Source organism: Cavia porcellus, unplaced genomic scaffold, assembly GCF_034190915.1.
Source record: "Cavia porcellus strain 051 isolate PalLab524CR breed Dunkin Hartley unplaced genomic scaffold, mCavPor4.1 scaffold_15, whole genome shotgun sequence".
In the NCBI taxonomy this organism is placed as follows: Eukaryota; Metazoa; Chordata; class Mammalia; order Rodentia; family Caviidae; genus Cavia; species Cavia porcellus.
Window position 1 is genome coordinate 34969484 of NW_026947498.1, and position 24344 is coordinate 34993827.

At 31.0% G+C, this 24344-nt stretch overlaps 1 protein-coding gene and 1 long non-coding RNA gene across 2 annotated transcripts in view; one reads left to right on the plus strand and one right to left on the minus strand.

The window, feature by feature from the left end:
* The window catches only part of Csnka2ip (casein kinase 2 subunit alpha' interacting protein), a 133068-nt gene that overhangs the window by 91348 nt on the left and 17376 nt on the right, over positions 1–24344 (plus strand). The window lies entirely within an intron of this gene.
* LOC134470468 (uncharacterized) overlaps positions 13952–24344 on the minus strand; it is a 37411-nt gene continuing 27018 nt past the window's right edge. The window contains exon 3 of the long non-coding RNA XR_010039383.1: positions 13952–14061. This is a non-coding gene — a long non-coding RNA (uncharacterized LOC134470468). The remainder of the gene's footprint in view (positions 14062–24344) is intronic.

A 24344-nucleotide genomic window follows, 5' to 3' on the forward strand; every position in this document is an offset into this window, starting at 1 on the left:
CTTTTTGAAATTGTCTAAGGACAACTCAAAAGGGATATTTGACAGAGATAAGCAATTAAAAATGTACTAAAGATTAAAACTTTGGACTATCAGCAAGTCTTTAAATAAGTACACAAAGTTCAATTATTTCCTTAATATCATTACCCAAAATGTGAAAAATTCTGTCCTTATCTTTTATGTGAAAGATCTATATCTTTAAGAAATAAAATTAGTCAGAAAGTTGGATAACTACTTTAACTCTTACTAGTATAAAAAGTTAAAATCAGGAACCAATAACTATGAGAACATGACTTCCAAATTCAGAGTATCAAAATAATGTCTTTACCAATTTAGCAGTTTGTCTTTCAAAAATTATTTTCAGCCACAATAACTTTGTTTTTTTTTATTTAAAGAGAAAAAAAAACAAACAAAGCAGTAAATGGGTACAAGTAATACAGAATTTCCAGAAAAAAAATATACAGTAAGAAATCACTAGTTAATAGATTACATATTGTCATCATAGAAACAGTTGTCCAAATTACAAAATTAAAGCATACAAAGTGGACATTCATACAGTGAGATTGCAGACAGTTCTGTTCAATGATCCAACAAAAACTCAGTAATATGGTTTTCTATCCTACACACTTAAATATACATGCAGTTATATCCTTTAGACCACTTTCTTTTCCTCTCTTTTTTACAATAACAATTACACTTTTTGGGTTTTATTACTCCTACAGTTCTTATAGCTTTTTTTTTTTTTGAAGAGAAAAAAAAAAAAAGCCCAAATGTGACAAAGCAAAACAGAGTCAGTTAGAACAGAAGGATGGACATAGTACATGATACAAAAACAGAATACAGGTTATCAACAATGGTTACCATTATGCCTCTTGCTATCTTAAAAAGAGTTACCTATATCATCAGGTATAATAGAATTGAACAAAACAGTACAGAACATGATCAATAAAACCTACATTGAAGACCTTACAGGATTTCAAAAGAAGATAATAGTCAAACCAGAATGGAAATCATAGTAAATCTTATTGCCTTCAAAGTGGTTGCCTATACCCTCAAACTTGATACTATCAAACAAAACAGAATATAGTAAAATCAGCCAGAACAAGATGGGGAGAACAATACAGAGGTTCAAACCAGGTTAATAGGAAAACAAGAAAGTTACTATAATATATCCAGGCTAATAGGAAAACAAGAAAGCTACTATAATATATCCTATATTATATACTATAATATATCCCGCTATTTTTAATTTAGTTTTTCCTTAATTAAAAAAATAAGAAAAGATAAATTAATCTCCTTTTTCCCCCTTTTTTTAAAAATAACTTTTTTTTAATGAAAGTTAAAATTCCGTGGGACAGGCTTATCTATAACATTTTTAAGGAAAAATTATGAGACAATAAATTAAATAATTCTAGTCTAATCATAGAATCAGAAAAGGTTGATGTAAGTATAGATTTTGGATTTTCAAATTCATGTTATTTTAAAATTTCCTCTAAAGTAACTATAGAAATACAAACAAAATCTTGTGAAAATTTATGTATAGAGAGGCATAGCATTAATGATGTTAATTTGGTTATTTCTAAAATTATTCTTCTAAATAGTTTTAACTGTTGAGTAACTAGTAAAATTTAATGCTACACAATTATAATAAAAATCACATATTTTAGAAATTAAGGAATATAAAGAAATGACAAATTGATTTATATTTGAAGACACTTTATAGATGTTTGTTAGGGTGTAATTAGGCCTGTACAACTTCTATTATTTTAAATAACACTTCTTTCCTATTGTTATGGAATGGATTGAAAATAAAGCAAAATATTTCTTCCTTTCCAAATTTTAAGATATTTCTAAACACACAGTAGAATAATAAAATTAAGTGAGCTGTAGCAAATATGTTATGCTTTGACATTTAAATTCTATTTGTTAGAGTAATTTTTATTTTATTAGTGTGTATTACTTATACACAATGAAATATTTTGCTTTGATTATTTTTAAGTGTACATATTGGTATAATTATATCTTAAACATAAATTGAGATGAATTTTATTCAATGAATTCAGTTTTATTGTTAGTAGTATAACAAATACACTGTTGGTATTTAGATCAATAATATGGCCCCAAAGTTTCATGTGATTGGTGGATCATGGGCGCACTATGCTCATCAGTGTATTTATGAATGTGCTGTTAGTGGTGAATTACTATGGACTGATCCCCATAAGTCAGTCATATTAAACCACTCTTTTTTTTTTTTAAGTTTTAGGGGTCAGTTATTTTGTGTCAGGGATGGTATAACTGACTAAGGCAAATGTGAAAATGACTGTGGAAAATACCTTCTTTCTGGAAACTTTTTATCTCTTTTGTTATCTAAAAGATCAAATAGGGGCTGAATGTGATAGTGCATGCCTGTAATCCCAACACTCAGGAGGCTGAGGCAGGAGCATCACTGTGAATTCAAAGCCAGACTGATTGCATAGTGAGACAATCTCAAAAAAAAAAATAGAGACTAGCAGACTTAATGTCTTTAATTGCTACATGATGGTAGTAGTATTAGTACTACTAGTGAGACTAGCAATAGTACTACCATAAGAATTTTTAAAACTTAGTTTTGTACCTTAATGTATTTCTTATCTTATTTAATATCCAAATCATTATGATATGCATTGTAATGGTTGGAGGCTCAGAGAGTTTACTTTTCTCCTAAGTTTCACGCATCCTGGACTGCATTCCATTTGTCATGCTACACGTTGACAGGGGGTGTAGGAAAGATTTAACAAGTCAATATTATACAATGTATAATCTGAATTCTTGAAAAATAAAGTGATGCATTCATAAAATATTCCTTTATTATACTATGTTATGTGTGGACACTTTGCTAGTTACTGTAAAGGATGCAAGAATTATGGGTGAAAATTATATAGTAAACATTCTAAAGACTTTCACATTGCAAGCACCTACTTTTAATTAAAAACGGCCTTCTCGTGAAAAGGAAACACAGTAAGCATTCTTACACAAAATTATAAAACTATAAATATATATATATATATATATATATATATATATATAAAATGTTTATATTTTTTGAATTAAGATAGTTGGAGTATCAACTGTATATCATAAATGTATTAAATGTTGTTGCAGTGGTCAGAGTTAAAAATGACTTTCCTAGTCTAAGTAGATGTTAATAAGAGTGCACAATTACTTGCCTTAATGTATGGTCTGAGAACTGTCATCATCAGCAGCAAGTAGGAGCTAGAAAAATGTAGATTCCCAGCCCTCCTGCAGACTCAGTCTGCAACTTTACATAGATATGCACTAGTCAATGAAGATAGACAGATGCACTATGAATTTATTAAAAGTGGCATGACATAAATCTATACTGGAAATAGAAATTGGTGGAGTTTGAGATATGAATATGACTACTTAGCTGCTATATGACCTTTGGCAAAGTGAGACTTAGCATCCTGATTTGTAATACACAAGGGCTGGGCTAACATGTCTCCATTTTTCACTTTTATTTATTCTTCTGAATTTGATACATGACTGACAAGTGATAGTTGAAAAGAATAATGATATTTCCATACATTTAATGATTTATATGATAATTAACTCCTTTAAAATAACAGCTATGATTCAATCTACTTCCTCTGAGGTTGGAGTATTTATTGAAGATTTAGAAAACATTGGTCATTGATTTTAGATTTGAAGTTTTATTGATGACAAAATTAATTTAATATTGTCAGCAGGCTTTTTTATATTCTTTCATATTATAGGATAATATTTTACCCAGCAATATCAGAGCCCTTTTCCAAGTATAGTTCTCAAATCTAGTCATCAGCTGGAAGGTTTTCACCATGAGTCTTGGCACTTTTGAATTCCCCTTTTCTTTAGCTTCTTGTGTATTAGCTTCTGCCTATGACATATATAAGATACGAAATAGCCTCACCAAATAGCTGATTCTTTAAATTCTGCCCATGTGGACATTTTTGAACTTTGCCGCTGCAAAAATCTAGTAAGTGTTCCCTTTTCCCAACCATTGGATCTTCCTTGACCAATATTATCTCATGATATACTTTTTATTACTCTGACTTAACTTATCATAACTCTGACTTTAGGGAAAAGACTTCATCTTGGGTAACTTCAAAAGTAGCTGATATGCATTTTAGCTAAATAACTGGCTTTATGACCAAGATCATATTCTCTGATCTCTAATTTTTGGTTCCAGTGGGAGAGATTGAGCTAAAGTTTTCCATTTGCTAAGTCTTTAGTAAAGATTTCAAGAAATATGATAAGCCCTTTAGAACTCATCATTCCTCTATATAGATTTTAAGTTCCTCCATTAATAGATGTATTTTTAATTTTTTTTTTAACAAACAAGTGACATGTTGTCAGTGGCTACTACTTTACATGTCTGATGAATACTTCAACCAAAAATAGAGGGGCTCTACTGCCAACACCTTCTAAATATTGTTATTAAACCTATAAGACAAGTTTGAGAATTATGGCTTTTACAGAACAAGAACATAGCAAACTTTTATCATTCTGTAGATATAAAGGTCTCTGAAACCTACCAATGGATATTTTTATTATATGTATAGTAACATTTTTTACTTATTATATGAAGAAAGTATGCACACAGGTTGAGTGTCTTTAATTTGCATGTTCAAAAATCCAAAATAATCCAAAATTCAATGTTTTTGAGATGATACCATAATGCAAAATTCAGTACCTGACCTAAAGTGGCACGTCACAGTCACGATACAGGTCTACTGAAAGCACTGTGTAAAATTACCTTACAGTGCACAAGAACATAATGCTTTTCTTTAGTCTTGGTCTCAGTCTCAAGATATTTGTAAATTCTGAAAAAATTCCAAAGTTTAGAATAATTTTTGTTCTAAGCACCAAAGGGTGATGCTCCACACATATATGTGTATTATATATGCACATTTTTCATACAAGGTGATAGACTTAAAAATTAAAATAAATGTTGCTGAAGAGTCATAGTCCTTAAAAGGTTTGAAGAAGCTAATAAAGATGAGGATTTTTACCAGCAGGACTGGTAGAAAAAAAACAGAAAAGAATGAAAGACAAAAGATCTGAATGCTGGATATACAGAACCCAATACCAGGTTAGGAAGAGTGTCAGAAGAATAAAGTAAGCGATAGAAGAGAGTAATTGTAGGAAAAAATGTAAGAGATTTGAAGAGTAAATCTAATACAGGGAAACAACATAATCAACTCATAGTAAAGATCACAAACAAGTTAGGGGCAAATATTTTGCCTTTACAAAATATCATTCTGCCTTCAGTCTCTGTTTATTCTGCCATATAATGTTGACACTGTAGACTATTAAGAATTAAGAAGAAATTCAGGAAAAAAATCATGATTTTTTTCTAAATAAAGATTTAATTAATAAGGTAAAATAAATCTAAGATAAAAATTTTTGGAAAGACAATTTGAACACTCTACTAAAATAACATGTAAATATTAAGGAAAAGAAATGATTGAGCTTAAAAAATTAGTGAAAAAAATCCAGGAGAATAACAAAGACAGTTCCCAAAATAATGAGAAATGCAGCAAATTTACATGGAATTAGTCCCATGTTAACTTTGGAGTCTTACAGTACAGTTAAGAGCTAGTACATGCTTACATAAGGAAGAACATAGAAAGTCTTGATGATATTAGGCATGGGTCTTCTACCAACAAGAAAAATGAATATCAAGATGAAATTCTTGGAAAAGAGAAAGCTCTAAAAAAAGGAGGAAAAAATGAAGCAAGCGATTATGGGGTATATTTTTAGAAAAATAAAGCAACTGTATATTGATCTCATGAATAGGAAACAGTATTAAATAGGTATAATAAAAACATAAAAATTGAAGAAAATACACGTAAGCTAATCAAAAGTAAAAAACCCCTTACGTACAGTAAAAAAGTATGAAACTGTCTTGAAATTATACCAATAAGAAGTAATTATGATTTAGTTTTTCATGTATTTCCTTTGTATTGCAGGATGATGATACATCAAGTGAAACTTTTATCAGAAAATTTCACTTAATATTTATAATTTAAATTATAAAGTTATGTAAAATGTTTTTGCATTCATAAGAGATAAAAGATCAAAATGATTTTCCTGTTACACAGATTTTTCTATAAAATACTGTTATTTTGATAGTATTAAAATTGTATGAATCATTTATCTTTAAATCTCTTAAAATTTTATATTTTACTTCAAAACTACTTTTATCATTTGGATATTTGAGATGCCTTCTGACTTTTTTGAGGTTTCTAGTATGTTATTTTTGCAGAAAAATTAAACTTTGCTCATTTACACACTATATATGTTGAGAATCACATATAAGTACCTCCAAAACATTTTATATTTTCACAATTGTTTCAATTTAGAAGAATGTTTTATGAAGGATTTCTGTTACCAAGAAAAATATTTATCTAAGTTTAGAAATTTATTTAATTTCATGTTTCAGTTGATTTCTCCTTTACTGAAAATTAAACTTTATAAAATGCATAAAACGTGCAAATAAAAATGTGAAATCTTTTATGTATCTGAGATTGCTTAAACAAGCTGATGTATATCTGAAGACTAAAGTCAATAATACATATTTTATATTGGTAGTCTGTGAAGAGAATAGAATTTAAGTACTCTTACCACTGCACAAAGGAAAGGAAGTTAGCTGTGCAGAACGATGAGTATATTAATTCAATTATCTATAGAAACGTCTTACTATGCCTATACATATCAAGATAAGTACATAAGATAATCGTATCATAGATCTAAAATACGTACAATAAAAAGTTGTGTAAAGAGTAAACAAACATCCCAAATTACATGGAAGATGATTTGATACAAAGAAACATGAAATCATATCCATAAGATATAAATACGATTTTATCCTTCAAAAATTTTCTTTGTATTACAGTGTAGTCATATTCAAAATATAGTTTTATAGATGTATACTTTCTTAATATTTATTAGTGATTAGTATCAAGTTATTTTTAAAAATTGCTTTATAATATTTTTAGAGTACTTCATGTCATTAAATAACTGACTCAGTGATTCTCTGCTATGTAGACAAACATATTAGATTGTTTCCAAATATTTGCCTTTTTAAAAATAATTATTACATTAGCACATTTAAAAAATAATTTTAAAATAATTATTTTATTAGTGCAAAACATTTACCTCCTTGTGGGGAGCTAACGTATGTACATCACACATCCTAATTCCCTTTTTTCAATCCTTCCTCTGTATGCCCTCTAACCTTCTTTCATCACTGAAAGATATTTTACTTCATTGTTTTATTTATGCTTGCTTTTTTATTTATATGTTGCAACCAAGCAACCTTTAATCTTGAGAATCTGCTTTGTTTCACTTAACATACGATCTATAAATATCTCGTTTATCTCTTTTATAGCACAGTAGTACTCCAATGTATGTAAATACCACATTTTCTTTATCCATACATGTGTTGATAGACGCGTACCGAGAATAGAACCCACAACTTTGGGCATATTGCACAGGCATCCTACCACTGAGTTGTATCTCATCCTGTCCAAAATGTTACTGCTATAAAGAAGCATACTTATTTATAGTTCATGTGTCTTTATCCTCAATCTTTGATTAATGCTAAATATGTGGTGGCAAGCTAGCTCTAAGAATAAGTTTCAGACTCAATACATTCACTAAATGACATTTTACAAATGTTAAATGAGGTCATTCCTTTGAGGAAAATTAAATTAAGAGAATTTAATCTCTGCAAACCTGCATAAGCATTGAGTCTCACTTTGTAAAAGTTCATATTATTCCAATATTTCCTTAACTTGGTGGCCAACTTTTATTATTTATTGATTCTAATAAGTGACTGCTTTCTTCTTCAAATTTTATGCTTTCACTTCTGTTCATGCCTTTGTTGTTCTTTTATAATGTGCAGTGTATCTTTTCTATTTATAAATACATGTAAAAATTTTTTTCCTGAGGATTCAACTTAAATCACTATAAGTTGTTTCATTTTAAAATGACATAAAATGTTACATATTTATGGGATATCATGTTATGTTTTGAATATAGCATACTTATATTACATTCAATCAGAGTATGCATAGCTCTTTCCTCAAATATCAGTGCTTTGTGTTAAAGACATTCAAAATTATTTCTCCTAGATTTTTTGAAATATGCAGTACATTATCAATCACCCTACCATACAATGGAACACTAGAACTTGTTAGGTTTAATTTAATCATTAAATATGATTAATAATATTATTGCTCTAAGATAACTTCCATTTTAAATAACCATTTTTCTTTTTCCTCTTCTTTTTCCATGCTTTTACACAAAAGTCCTTCCGGTGTTGATATCGGGCTGATTGTCACTTAATTTACTTTTTGCAGTGTAGTGGGTACAGAGGCTATTCTCACTAAGATCTCCCTACTCCCCTGAATTTATTTCTATATTTTCTCATTTGTTAATCAGACAAGTTGGAGTTTTTGTTATTGTAGCCTTTAATAATATCCAAACTGAACAGCTTGTTGGTATGTATGGTGCTAAATGAGCATAGCTCTAGCTGAAGCTTAAATGTAATCATTGCTAGTATACATTGCATAAATATGTGTTTTACATATATATTTGAAAAGAGAAAAAAAGAATCACAAAAAACAAAGAAAAGAGGAAAAAAAGAAAGAAGACATTCATATTTATCGCAAAATGTTCTTTAAAATCTGAAGTACTTTGTCCAAATTAGCAAAGTGGAAAACATTATACTTAAACCTTAAACACTTTATATAACATGCATTACTACACGATAAAATCTTTTCTGAATTTTAAGTGGTAACATTTTATAGAATCAAGATCAATCAATTATTCTTTATTGACTGAAGCGCTGGAGTTTATAAAATTTTGAAATCAAATCATTAAGGGAGATTGGAAAGTAGGTCAAATAACGTACTATGAAGGTAATTTCAGAAATCAAAAAAGTTGATATAGTGACAAGGGACATAAACAAATTTTTTTTTCCTGAGAAACATCTTTTGATTGTAAAATGCACTCTGACTAAATTTCATTGTCAAGCTGATGGTTGAGTTCTATCATGCTAACAGGACGGCTTTTTCATTAAATATAATCCTGTAATGAAGTTTAAACAAACTAAATTTGATTATAACATTCAAAAGTGTGCAAACTTAGAACAAAAAGCATTACATACGCTCATAATTAGAATAATTATAAAAACATGTGCTTGTCTGAAGCTGATGGATTGTATCTCTCCTAGATACTGATAATTCAGGAAGGAGAAAAATTCTTATATGGTCCTGGCAAGATTTGGAATTTGGGTGGGGCAGCTAGCTTGCTTGATTGCTACTGATTGCTTATTAAGAAGAAGGAAAAAAAATCCAAATTTGCATTCATATTGTCAAATTGAAAATCTTATCTTTGTAAAGTTGTCAGTATTCAAATCTCTGGAGCAATCCTGTTTGGAATTGAGTGTATGTATGTTTGTAGGATTTGTAATAGGAAATTGTAAATAATGTCCTCCAGTCAAAATTTATGTTGATGATGAGAAAAACTTTAAGTTAAACATTATGTGCCATAAAATGAGTTAAGATTAATACTCTTAATCAAAAGGAATGAAAAACAGGATGGGGAAGTTGAGGAGTAAGCAAGGGGAAGGGGAAAGGAATTTTTAAAAGGAAACAAGCTGTGATATGTACCAAGAACCACTTCCTAAGAGGTTTGTAGAGATGGGGATGTAGCTCAGGGGCACAGTGTCTGCCCGCAAGTATGAGGTTGGGAGTTTGATCCCTAATCCCAAAACCAAAACAAAACCACTATTAAATAGGACAACAAATGATTAGGGCCTTTCTTTACAACCCACACATACTTTCTTTCAAAAATTTTAAGCCAGCATCAAATTTGACTTTTCACACTCATTGCGTTTTTTGTTTTTTTCTATTGATGTCTGACCAAAATAATTGTATTGGTTCCAGAGCCTTCAGCCTGTTTTCTATCTGCCTCTCTTAAAATCTAACCTGATTTGAGGTATCTAATACTTTATATTATTGGAAGGCCATTAACAGAGTGTGAATTCAAGTCCTATTAGTGGCTTCAACTCAATTAGTAGCAGATAATTTCAGAATCCATAACACACTGTTCTCAATTAAATGGAAACTACCTGTTTAAAGCTTTACTGAAGTTGAACAGGCACTATCAATTTGGCAATATCTTCATGATTGTAGATCGAGCAGGGACTTTCAATTACAATGTACTTATAAAGCTATCTTTAAACACTTTCAATCTGATCACATGCTTTACACATGCTATAAGTTAGTTAAAAAGTGACAAATAGGTAATTGTTTCTAAGTAAAATCATTTCTTAATGTCAGTAATACTAATTTGAGAAAAGATTCTTGTCATAAACCTATAATTGAGGTTTATTAAGATTATAAAAATTGTTTTTTGGTCTTTTTCGTTTTTATCGGTACCGGGGATCAAACTCACGACTGCCTGCTTGCAAGGCAGGCGCTTATGCCGCTGAGCTAAATCCCCAGCCCCTAAGATTATAAAAATTGATTTACTATTTACTGAGCTCATCCCAGTATTTAAAGTGGTATTTTATTTAGTAATCTAGTTGTATATTCTGTCTTTTTAGGTCTCTCAGATTTTATACCTCTGCTCTTACATTAGTGCTAATATAGTCATTTGTGCTCCTTTTTAATAATACCACTTTTAGTAACACAATATTTATTGAATTAAATAGATTAAATTTCCTTTACACTCATAACAATGCTGAGTTTTCCACTGGTTATTCCTAGATTAAATGGAAGAAGCTGAGAATCAATCTAAAAATACTGAGAAAACTTTTTGAAACACTTGAGAAATGGCAGAGTCTATCCATGTTTCAATTGATTGTAGCAGTGTTTCCGTGTCTAATTCATACATACAGGTTTTACATCAAATTTCAAAAAATATCTACTGTAAACTTATCAATTACTGTAATATTATTGTAAAAATGTACTGTAAGCTGTTCTGAAATTTTTACTAGTTTCCCACTTGCTATTGGATGACATACAATGTCTAATCATACACTATACTTCTCCATATTGTCCTCAAAATCCTGTCTCAACATTGCTCTAGCTGTCAGCTATTCTTCAATGTGCTTTAAGTGCTTCACTTCTCTATGCTTGCTTATGCTCTGTCCTCTGCTCTGAAGCATTCTGGCTTTTAAGATCATGCCTATGCTTAAAGCTTCTCCTAGACATTTCACCTTTTCAGTGAAATGTTTTCTAACATTTACACAGCCCCTTTCCATCAAAGCCCCTCATTGGCTGTAACCTCAGAGGTTCTAATTTGCTTTGACTTTCTACACTGTCCTGTGTATAACTCTGTTTTGAGTAATGTGGTATCATATTAATAAGTAGATTATAGATGCTCCCAAATGGTGTCCCACATATCTATACTTTTTCCTTTCTTCTTAAATTTTTGGAGATTGCTTTTATTGCAGTATTTAGAGACTAATAAAACCAAAACATTGATACCTTCTTTATAATAGTTTTTATATGTTTCATAGTTTGGTTTAATCTATAATGCAGTTATTTTAGAAGTACATAAAGGAGTTTGTGTTATTAGCAAATTAAATAGGGGCTAGGATTCAGCAATCTACCTTTTAAAAATTATTTTGAAGAAGTAAAGAAAAAGTTGTAAACAAAATGACCTCAGTTTAGACAGGAAAGTCCCATTATGGTGTTTTGATGGCTTATTTTTCAAGCTTAAACTTTGTTATTTTTTTTTAAAGAGACAAAAGTTACTATAATTAAACCAACATAGTCATCAGAAAACCTCATTTGATTTTGTAAATATGTGATTTTGCCCAAGTCACGTAGTCTTTTTGGAGTGCATCTTATTTAGAGAACAAGTTTGAAATAAATATTTGGGACAGTTGATGTTAAAATGTGTGATATCTATAAAATACTTAATGCGCTATGAAACATACAATGGTACTGTAAATTTCTTGTTGCTTGTTAGTGTTTTGTCCTGTATATTGCATTTTGAATACAGAGATATTGCCAATGTGGGAAGCAGTAGTGGCAAAGATCTCTACTGGAAAATGATTAAATATAGAAAACTAGTATTTGCAGTTAACGACAAGGTCTTTTTCAGATGACATAAGAAAGTCAAGCAACAATAAGAATTGAGTAATTAGGAACACACATCAGTTTATTACAGATTAATACAGACATTGAATGTAATCTTTGAGCTTCAAAGAGGGGTTATGTGGGAGCAACTTTGGACTGTCTAGAATCGAACTCTGACAGAAAAGAATTGGGAGCCATGCCAAAGAATATGTATACAGAAATGGATATAAGGCAAGGACATAAGACTGTGTGAAAAAGGGTAAATGGCACTGAGTGTTGTAAAATTCTGTGAAAAAAATCATCCTATGAGTACTAGAAATACTGTTTACTTTGAAGTATTTCACATAGGTGTTAGTATTGTTTAGTTTTCTTCTTAGAAAATGAAGCCCTCCATCCTACAACTTTAGAGCTGCACGGTATTTTTACGTACCTATGTATTCTTTGGTCTAGAAGTTGCCTTCATTGCTAAAGTCATTCAGGAATTACCTCAGCTTCTTTCTGTAGAATTTTTACACATTCATATTGCTACTTCATCTCAAATGTCAGGAAATAGCCTGACCAGATGCAGATAAAAAAAACTACTCTCTTGTTTTAATGCCATTATTTGAATTTCAAAGAAGAGGAAATGATCCTTAATTGTTGCTTTAATTGTTATTTGCAGGTGCAAAGGGAAATTTTGGCTGCCTTGTTTAAAAATCTGTTCTAAGAGTTCAAAGGTGAATTATAAGCATGATAGAATTTAATAAATGGATAATTTATCTAGGTGTTGCCTAGAGAAGTTTATGAGTCTTTCAAGGAAAGAACAGTGTGTACACTAAGGAGTTTCTATTAGCTAACTAAATGACATCAGAGAATTGTAACCTGCTTTTCTTTTTAAAGCTCAATCTGATTATTTTTTAAATTTTGCTAAGAAAATGGTTAAAGTTTGTTATTGTTCAAGGTCTGAGTCCAGAAGATAAGTGTGTTTGAAACTTACCTACCCCACATTTCTATATCACAAAAATACAGCTTCAGCAGAGAAAGATATTTTATTACTGTGTAAAGAAAAATAAAATAACACAGGGGTTAAATAGAATACATTTCTTGGTTTCCAACATTAACTGATTTTGAGGTTATTCCTTCCTTCAGCTGTTGTACCAGAAAAAAAAAAGCAAAAGTAATAAAAAAGATATATAGAATATTTCTATGATTAATTATATGCTGGTTTAGTTTCTTAAACGTAGAGTTGTTTTCCTAGCATATCCTTCTGTTTCAATAACTTTTTATTATCAAACATTCCTATACATTTGGAAAAAGTGGTAGTTTATCAAAGTGCTACAATATAATCTTTTACAGAGAATGCATTTGTCCCCCTTCCTAAAATAGAGACCTCTTAGACTCACTGCACAGCTCAACATGCCATGATTAGATAAAACAATTTCTATTTGAATGCAAAATCTCTTTTCTTTATTCATTCTGAGCTGATTTTTTTTTTTTTTTTTTGGTATTCTTGTCCAATGTACACTTAAGAAAACTAATCAGCCGTGGTAAATAGTAATATTCTTATGTGCCTATGTAACAGAGGTTTTATCTCTTACCATGTCAGTGCAGCTCTGGTGTGGGGGGTAGACATGGTGGAGGATGGAGAAAGGAGGGCACAGGTCAGAGTTCAGCAAGCTGAGGTCAGGTGGAGCCCCCTCTCCTGGTGAGAGAAAAACAAAACAAAACAAAACAAAACAAAACAAACAAAAAAACCCTTTCACACCCAAGGACTGCAGGCATTACTGATACGCGTGGCAGGTAGTTGGCAGGTGGAACCCTTCGGCCTACCAGCTTACCTGGCTCGCCTGGGGCTGCTGGTGTTCTGGGCTGCCCTGCGGTAGCTCCGCACCTCTGATCTGTCTCCAGCTTAGCCGCTTCCGAAAAACTGTAGGGTAGTTCATGTCATCTTTATAAAATGTGGAGATTTTAGTAAAAAAAAAGTTATGTTAAAAATAGAAAATGTTTAGGAAAATGTGTTTAATAATTTAGGACATGGCTTTAAAATTCTACAGTTATAATAAATTTAAAAATTAAATAGCTTTACACTAAGGTTAATGCCACATTTAAGGGACCAATCTGTGTATCTCACAAATACTTGTTTTCCTAGACTAGAATATCTACAGATATATATTAGTATATATATGATGAAAACACTAGTCAGGTTTTGTTAATTTCTATCTGATTTCTGAAATCTTTATCAATAATTGCAATTTTTAATTTCAAATTTTATAATTATACAACTAACAAAAGCCATCATAGTATCTCTGAGACAAAGACACCTAAACAAAAATCAATTTACAAGAAATATGGCAGAAGTATTTTGAGTTTCTGCTAAGTAATAAAAAGTGGCAATTATTGTACAAACATAGCAATATAGTTTGTTGATCATCAGTTATTAAACAGCAAGCACTTAACATCTTCACAGTTACTTCTATGAGATATACTAGTATTATATGAATTTTACAGAAACTGAAACTTGCAGAAGTAAAAAATCTACCCAAATCATACAGCTAGAAAATAGAAATTGGCACTCTAATTCTGATTTGCTTGTCTAGATCTAAAGACACACACACACACACACACACACACACACACACGTATTATATAAAAAGCATGACAATAATTTTGACATTGTTGCATAGTTTGCTTCATGATTATGAGTTCTTATAAAGTATTGTTATGTTACTTAATGTTATATTATATATGTATATCTATATAAATGAAGATATTTAAGAGTTAATTTACTCATGTTCATTACTAGTATTTCTTTGAGAGCTTTGAAAATAAAGAAAATAATGGATCTCAGACAAATATTACATAACATTAGGTAACATATCTCAGACAATATGTTACTTAATATGTTTAAAATGTTACTAGGTACAATCAACAATGACATAATTAAATAATAAAAATTTGAGACTTTTTCAAAAATTAAAACTTTTATAATACAGATTTCTCAGTTTAACCTAAATATTTTGATAATTTTTTAAAAATTAAATTATTTGTGGCTGGGATTTAGCTCAGTGGTATAAGTACCTGTGTGGCAAGTGTGAGAACTTGGGTTTGATTCACGGTACCAAATAATTTAACTAATTAGTTAATTTTAAAAATAAATAAATAAATCATTTGTTTATTTATTTTACACATTTGGTATTCTGTCTGGTTATATGAATTAGAAAATATTTTAAATAATATTAGAGGGTTTGTAAACATACTGTTAATATTATGTTTGGTGTTTGGCAAAGCTGTTCAATGTACACATCTGGATCTTACCACAAGTACTTAAATATTGTGAACATAGCAAAAAAATGTACAGTATTGAGTGAGGAAGTGTATAAAAACAATGAATTTGATGTGAAATAGAAGGATGGTTTAGGAGTAAAAGCTAGGAAAATGCAGTGCAAATTGAGAAAAGAGGTGCAGAGATCAGGGTCAACGAGGAAAGGTCGGAAGATGAAGGGAAGTCTTGGCAGGTATGTGGAGGATGACTGAAAACAGATGCGGCAGCAATCAAGGGAGAGCAGATGATGATCTGAACATTATTTACCCTTTAAAGATAGAGAAACAGAAATTACATGGCTTTCTATGTCAGGAGGGAAAGACCAGAGAGAATCTAGCCATCTTTGAAGAGAAAAAGCGCTAACTGGTACCTTGTGAGAGAGCATCACAGGCTGGTGCTTGGAGGCACAAAAGTGACACTGATGTCAACATGCACAGAAAAGGGAAGAAATTAGTGCACACACCAATGAATGATGAACATCATTATCATAATTCTTTTGCTATTGCTTCATGTATCATTATCTAGTTTTCTGTGAATAGGAATCAGTGGTACAGAAAGAATAGAAAATATTAAAAAAGGTAAAAGAATCCTCATGTAAGATATTTGTGATATCAAAGATTTGGTGTGTTTTTCCTTTCTTTCTTATACATAAATTATAACATTTAGAGAAAATATATGGCAATATGCTTTTTGCAATACTATAGGTAGTATTTTCAAGGGGAAATATTGCAGGAATGTCTCTTATAAACTTTGCAATTTGTGCATTTTAATATGTAGCCCCAGCTACTTGGGAAACTGAGGCAAGGGAATTGCTAGAGCCCACAAATTTGAGGTAGCTTGGCCAACATAGTGAGACTACATCTGTTAAACACACACACACACACACACACACACACACATATATGAAGATATTTAAAAGTTAATTTACTCATGTTCATAACTAGTATTTCCTTGGGAGCTTTGAAAATAATAAAGAAAATAACAGATCTCAGACAAAAATTCTTTAAGATTCACAAATACAAGAGAATTATAGTTATCATTAGATAAAAGTTCTTTTGAAAATTATTTGAACTTGTAAAACATTTAGGTAAAGACTTTACTACTAGTTTATTTCAAAAAGTTTTAAAACTGTTTTCTAATAAAAGATGTGTATCCTAGATTTAACTGTTGCAAAATGTGCTGCTACAAATATATATAGGTGCACATATATCACTGTGATATGATGTTTTTAATTATCCTGGAAAAATACGAAGAAGGGGACTAGCTGGGTTGAATGGGCCCTCTGCTCCTAGTGTTTTGAGGAATCTCCATGCTGATTTCAGCAGTGATTGCACAGTCTACATTTCCATGGACAATGGAGAGGGATGCCTTTCTCCCCTACACCCCCTGCAGCATTTGTTATTGGTTGATTTCCTGATGACAGCCATTCTTTCCAGAGTGAAATAGAATATCTGTGTCATTTTAATTTGCATCTCTTGAATGACCAATGATGTTTGAACATTTATTCATATATTTATTTACCATTTTTACTACTACTTCTGAGAAGTATGATTTCATCTCAGATGCTCATTTTTGAATTGGGTCTTTGAATTTGGGGGATCTGATTTTTTCAATTCTTTATATGTTCTAGATATAAATTCTTTATCTGAGGCACAACTGGCTACAATTTTTTTCCCAATCTGTAGGTTGTCTTTTCACTCTGTTTGTGATTTATTTTGTTGTGCAAAAGCTTTTTAACAAGATGAGATTGCAGTTGTTGATTCTTTGTAGTATTTCCTTTACACTCTGGGTTTGGAAACAACCCGAGGGACCATCAATTGAGTAACAGAGAAGAAAGATGTGGTCTTTTTATACAATGGAATACTATTCATCCACAAAAAAGGATAAATGAGACTTTTACAGGTAAATTGTTGAGGCCATACTCATAAGTGAAATAAGTCACTTTACACATTGTGTAAACCCTGTATTGTCTCCCTGGTGCGAGAAACTGAAGGATTAAATAAGATCAAAATGTGAAATATTGTGAAATGGAAAGAAACTGTTCAAAAGTAAAGAGGAAGTAATGGGGGAAAGGAGCAAGTAAGGAAGGGAAAGATATAAATTTATACTAGTTTATCTTAGTTCATAGAAAAGGAAGGTTTGTGCTAATATCGTTTGGAGAACTTTTTACGTCCCTAGGTTGTATACTCTGAGTAACTACTTCGAAGAGAAAAATACAAAACATGTTAACTATTGCTATTCTCCTATTATTTTGTTTTGAATTTTCATTTTATGTTTTTTCATAAGATATGATACTTATTTATTTTCAGTCAAATGCTTAAAACTAAAATGTTACCTTTCATTGTGTTTTTTGTCTGTCTAGTAAGAAGACAAATGTGTGCCACTTGGAAAACTACTGTTACCAGATATTTACTAAATGTGACATTTTAAAGCATTCTATTTTCATTCTTATCTTGAAATGATTAAATTTTGTTATTATCATATACATTAATTCAGAAATCTTATGTATATGCATTAAATAGTTCAATGCATTTGGAGCAAAATCTGCATTACTGCAATCTAAGCATTTAGAATCACACAGCTGGTGGTATTTTGTTAAGTAGAAAACATGAATCAAATAAAATGAAAGCAATGTGTAACTTTCCAAATTACTCTTTGGAGGTTATGCTCTTGATTTTGTATAAGCAAAATATCTTGAATTAGACATGCAATGTAATCAACAGGTCTCTTAATGTGTCATGGTTTTCCATAAGGTTCTTCCCTTTGTTTGCACAGCTGCTTTCTAGAAATCTGTGTATCACATAGCATTTAAATTATTGTCCCTGCTTTTTTAAACCCATGATCACTTTGACAAAGAAAGTCACATTGTGAAAATTTTTGATTCTATTAAAATTTGGTACATTATTTCATTAGCATTGTTAGTTTCAATTTTCATAGAGACATGATGCTTGAATTGTTCAATATACTCTAAAACTGTAACTTTGTTAACAAGAAAGAAATGTTTATGTAAACTTTAGCTCAGACAATATAGTTTTCCACATTGTAGAGAATATTTTCAATAAGATTATCATAAGCATTTGATAAAGCAATTGATTTTCTGAATAATTTGTTGACTAAAATATCTCAAATAGTAATTCAAAAAAGCTATAATGGCTCTTAAAATTGGTAGTTTAATGATACAAACATAATAGCAAATTAATTTATATGCATATACATTTTTCTATTAAACATGTTAAAGGGAGACTTTTTGGGTTAACAAAAAGCAACGATTAACAGGCACCTTTTTCCTGGGTAGGGAGTTAACAGTTTAACACTGTAGTGGTTTCACTTCTCTGCTTGACTGGCTTCTCTGTTACCCTTAAGACTAAGATTTACATTTTTCAGAACTACAGACAGAGCCCTTCTTCACCTTTTCCAAATTCATCATTGATCAACACCAGCTCCTCTTCTAATAACTAGTGTTACTGACACAGTGAACTTCTCTCTGTCCTCAAATATTTTATATTCTTTTATGACTTGTGAGTTTTCATTGGACGACATTCTCCAATTCTTAGATGGTAACATAATGCTTCAAAAATTCAGTATATAGGTCATTTCCTCTTTGAAGTCTCTCTGGACTTGCCAGATGATGAGAATTTAGCACCTTTAAAAAGTCTAAGAATATGAAAAAGCAGAATTTTGAATATACATGCACACATACAACACACATACATATTCCAAAAGCTTTTTAATACATTTGTATGTTGAGCAGTTGAAGGATTTAAAAAATAAATATGGTAGATATTAACAGACATTCTGTTCTTTGGTGTCTGTCATGTCATAGGCATCTCACTGTAACTTTATTAGAGTTCTTCTTTATGCTCTCATATAATATGAACAAAAACTTTGAACATAAAAATCTTGACTAAAATTATCATGTTGGGTGAACTTGAGACAAATTGTCAGGTATGATGAATTATTTAAAGCAAAAGACTCAGGGAAAATGTATTGTACATAACTAATGGTAGCCATTATACATAATGATAACTTCCACAGCAACAAAAAGATAAACATCTGTTGAAGTATATATAAATAAAAATCATAACAATTAACAGCACAGAAATATAGGGAGCTAAAAATTGCTTATGTTCAGGATGTGAATATTAACAGGACATGAGGTAGCCTGGTATGGTGGCACATGCCTGTAAGCTCAGTACTTGGGAGGCTGAGGCGGGAGGATTTTTGTGAGTTTAAGGCCCGTCTGGGCTGCCATAGTGAGTTTATAGCTAGACTGAACTATACGGTAAGACTCTGTCTCAAAAAGACAAAAAAATAAAGACATGACGTGAGGTCCAAAACAGAGGAATTTACAGTATTCTAGAGCCAGTGTTTCCAACGTGGTTAACTGTCACTTGTGTTTTACTGATGGTAATGATCTCTTAAAAAATGCTCTTAGAGAATAAATTGACAACATGTAAAAAGGTCCTAAAATACAATTTTTGTTTTTACAATTGGTAGAAAGTTATCAAAGGAAGGAAAGAGGCACAAAAGTATTGTTTAGGTTAACAATCTTCGAAGCTACTTTAAATAAGAGTATTTGGTAAAATTATGGGCTATGAGTATTGATTCAAATTATGTTTGATAAGAATATTTAATGACATAAAATATTCATGTCATTTCATTAAAAAATCAGTATATCCATGAAAATAGACAATGTATTATTTACAGTTTTGTTCTATTAAACCATCAATGAATATAGTCTTATAAATCTTTATATGAGTACATATCTCACCTTTTAAGTTTCTTAGGTATTAGATTGGATCATATATGTATATAGAATTTTTAATATTTGATTAGTTATGCTTCAGACTTCTATTTCATATTTCCCAATAGCATTTTATGAAAGTTTACATTTCCTCACCTCATTGCCAGTGCTTAGTATGCTTAACCTTTTTGTTTGCAGTACGAGGATTAAACTTGGGTCCCCCACTTATCAGGCAAGTGCTTTACCCCTGAGTTATACCATGAGCCCACGACAACATTTTCAATTCAGCGTTTTCTGGAGCTTTTCAGTGGCACGTCATGTGGTTTTAATTTGAAGTACTTTACTAATCTTGCATGCTTATTTCCTGATAACACTATCTTTGAAGAGCTATTCAAATATTTTTTTACATATTTTATTTGATTGTTTACTTATTGGACTTTTAGATAATGTTTTTCACATTAATCTTTTACCAGATACATACTTCACAAATGTACATGATTTTCTCTAAGGTTTATATTTTTATCTTTTTACTTTTGTAAATGCACAGAGAGCAGGAGCTTTTAATTTGCATGGATTTCAATTCACTCATTGTCTTATTGGTGCTACTACTGGACCACATTTAAAAGAGGTGGCATATATGTATATACAATGGAATATTGTTCACCACAACATTAAATATGATTTTATTTTGTAAAAATATGAATAGAACTGGAAATATATAAGGTGAAATAAGGCAGCTGCAGAAACACAAGTACTCTACATTCTCATTATCGTTGAAAATTAAAATTGAGTCACATAGAGGTAGACAGTGCAATAGTGTTTACCAGTGCACTGGTGCAGGAAAATGGGGCAAATGGCGGTTAGTGGGCATAGGCTACTAGAACCTACTAGGGCATAGGTTGACAGGAATAGCAATTCCACTCCCACATCTCCTCCTCCTCACTGTGCATTGAACCCAAAGCCTCATCCATATTAGCTTAGACTCTGACTATAGGCCAAGACCAAGACCGTTTTACTTTTTTATAGACAGGGTGTAAGGCTGGTCATAGGCTTTCAACCCTATATCACCATCCTGAATACCTGGGATTGTAGGCATACCTGTTGGATAAGAGGAAGAATTTTTAATGTTCTATAGTAAAGACTCATGACTAATCATTAGTGACAATAAATTATACATTCTGAAATAGCTTGAAGGATCTCACATTCCTCCCCAACTAAGAACTGTTTGAAGAGATGGATATAATAATAAGCTTATTATACTTTTATGCATTTAGTAAGATATAATACTGTACCTGATAAATATGTACAACTATTATTTGTTCATTAAAAATGAAAAATTAAAATGTTAATGTCATTTCCATGATATAGAATTTTTGTATGTTTTCTTCCAGAACTTTTATCATTTTAAGTTTTATGTTAGGTCTGTGACTACATTATGAATTGACTTTTGTATATATTTTGATCTGTAGATAAAATTTCATTTAAACATGTAGCTCAATCTGTAGCTCAATTGGGGTGTGACTAACAGTAAAAATTAAGCATAGAGTATTCAGTGTCATGTTATGATACACGTATGTTGTGAAATGAATTTCAAAAGACATTTATTGTCTGACATAGTTACCTGTGTGTATGTGTGTGTGTATGGTGAGAACATTTGGGACCTGCGGTCTTAGCCAATTTCAAATTTACAGTAAATACATTATCACTAACATAGTGTGCCTTTACCAATATCACCTCTGTTCCTTCACATTGTAACTCTTTATTAACATTATGGTATTCTCTTTGAATATGGAATCCAATTTTTAAGATACTGAATATTAATGAGGCTTTAAATACTTGTCTCTCCTGTTTTTAGGTTATGTTAAAAGTCTTGTAGGTTCAGCCATGTCATTTCAAACACGTTTACCTGTTATTTAGAAGGAAGAGTATTCCATTACCTACGCATACACACTTAATATTATATTTTCTTTGTTTGTTGACTGATACTTAGACTATTATGAATTATACAGCAGTTAACAGAAGAATCAGATATATCTGAAGGCATACACCTATTCCAATAGCAACAGCTGTTGTCTCCAGAGATGAATTATTGACCATACGTTGATTTCATTTTTGGTTTTGTGAAGTACCATGGTACTGTTTGCCAAAAGAACTGCACTAATTTTCATTTTTCCAGCACTTTGCATAAATTCCTTTTTCCCTACGTCCTCACCACTATTTGATAGGATTCAGGTTTTTACAGTGGCTAATCTCTTTTAACTTGCATTTTCCTAAAAATGCGACAAACTGAAATGTTTTTGTATTTTATTCTGTTTTCACATCTCTTTTTCAAGGAAATACATGTTAAAATATCTTATTCTTTTTCATATGGTTGCTGTCTTGCTATTTGGTTCTTTATATACTGTTCCTATTATCCCAGTAGCAGATACATGGTTTACAAGTATTTTACAAGTACTACAAGTCTGTGGGTTAGCTTTTATCTTTGTTAACTGTTTTATTTGATGTGTATAAATTCTTTAGCTAAATTCATATCTGTTTGTAGAGCTTTGCTTTGTTGTCTATGTTTTCGAAGTCCTAGCAAAAAAATTTGCCAAGAGCAATGCCACATAGCACCCCTTATTTTTCTACTGATTTGCATGTTAGTATCAGTTAATAGTTTCAAGTCATAGCTTTTTTGGTTTCATTAACTGTAAGTTTAATTTTTGCGCATGTTGTAAGATAAGGGTCAATTTCATTCCTCTGCTTGTGGCTATCCAATTTTTCTAGCACCAATTACTGGTATCCTTTACCCCTAGGATATTTTTACCAACCTAGCTGCAGACCATGTAACTTTAAATACTTGAATTAATTTCTGAACCTTTAATAGTCCTCCACTGGTTGACGTCTCTTTCTATCAAGAATTATGTGCTATTTTATTTATAATTGCTTTATAGCATATTTTGATCCCAGAGAGTGTAATAACTTCCCCCCCCCCCAGCTCTTTTTACTTAAAATTGCTGTGGTAATATATTTGAATCTTTTAAAATGTCAGGATTATTGTCTTGTATTTCTGTAAAAATGAATGTGAAATTTTAATATTGAATTGCATTTAGATATCACTTTTGTTATCTTGAATATTTTAACAGTATAAACTCTCCCAATCCATTAAGATAGCATATTTTTACAATTCCTTATGTCTTCTTAGGTTTCACTGGAGTATGCCTTCTTTGTTTTTTGTTACCAAGGATTGAACTCATGACCTTGCACTTGCGCTGCTGAGCTAAACCTTCGTCCAATTATGTTTTTGTTGTAGAGACCTTCCACTTTTACTTCTTTTTTTTTAAACTGGGGATTGAACTCATGAGCTAGCACTTGCCAGACAGGTTCTTATGATGCTAAGCTAAATCCTCGGCCCCAAACTTCTCAATATGTTTGATGCTGTTATAAATAGGATCTTTTTTTCCCTTAATTTCTTTTTTGCATATTTCACCGTTACTGAACAGAAATGTCACTGACTTTTGCATAATGATTTTGTAACCTGTAGCTTTTTTGAATTTGTATATTAGTTCTAACATTTTTCTGGTGAAGTCTTTAGTGATTGTTTTAAAAATAAGATCCTTTAATTGGCAAGCTGTCATACTTCTTCCTCTCCTTTATAGAATCCTCTTCTTTTTCTGACTTCACCACTTTGACCAGTGCTCTTGAGTGCTAAGTTCTGAGGTACTGGCAGTGTATCTTTGTCTAGTTTTTGATTTTGTGAGGAAAGCTTTCAGTGTTTGGTCTTTAGTATGATCTTAGCTGTAGGCCTATCAGATATGGCCTTTATAATGTTGAGGTTAACTCCTTTTATAGTTGTATTCTGTAAAGTATTTTGGTAGAAATTGTAATTAATTTGTAGATTACTCTGTGTAATATGCATATAGAGATAATTTACTACTCACATAGTATGCATATAAAGATAATTTATTTTCTGCTCTTCAAATATTGTCTGTTTTTTAATTTATTCCTTAGTTACCCTGGCAACCAGATCTTCCTAAATGGTATTAGATTGTAATTGCAATAGTGTATATGTGTATCTCTTATCAACTTATAATATAAATAGCTCATATTCCAGTACCATCTAAATAATTTTCCTTTGTTTTTGCTTTTAGTTTCTTTTTTTCTTAGCATTTTTTTGCCATACAGA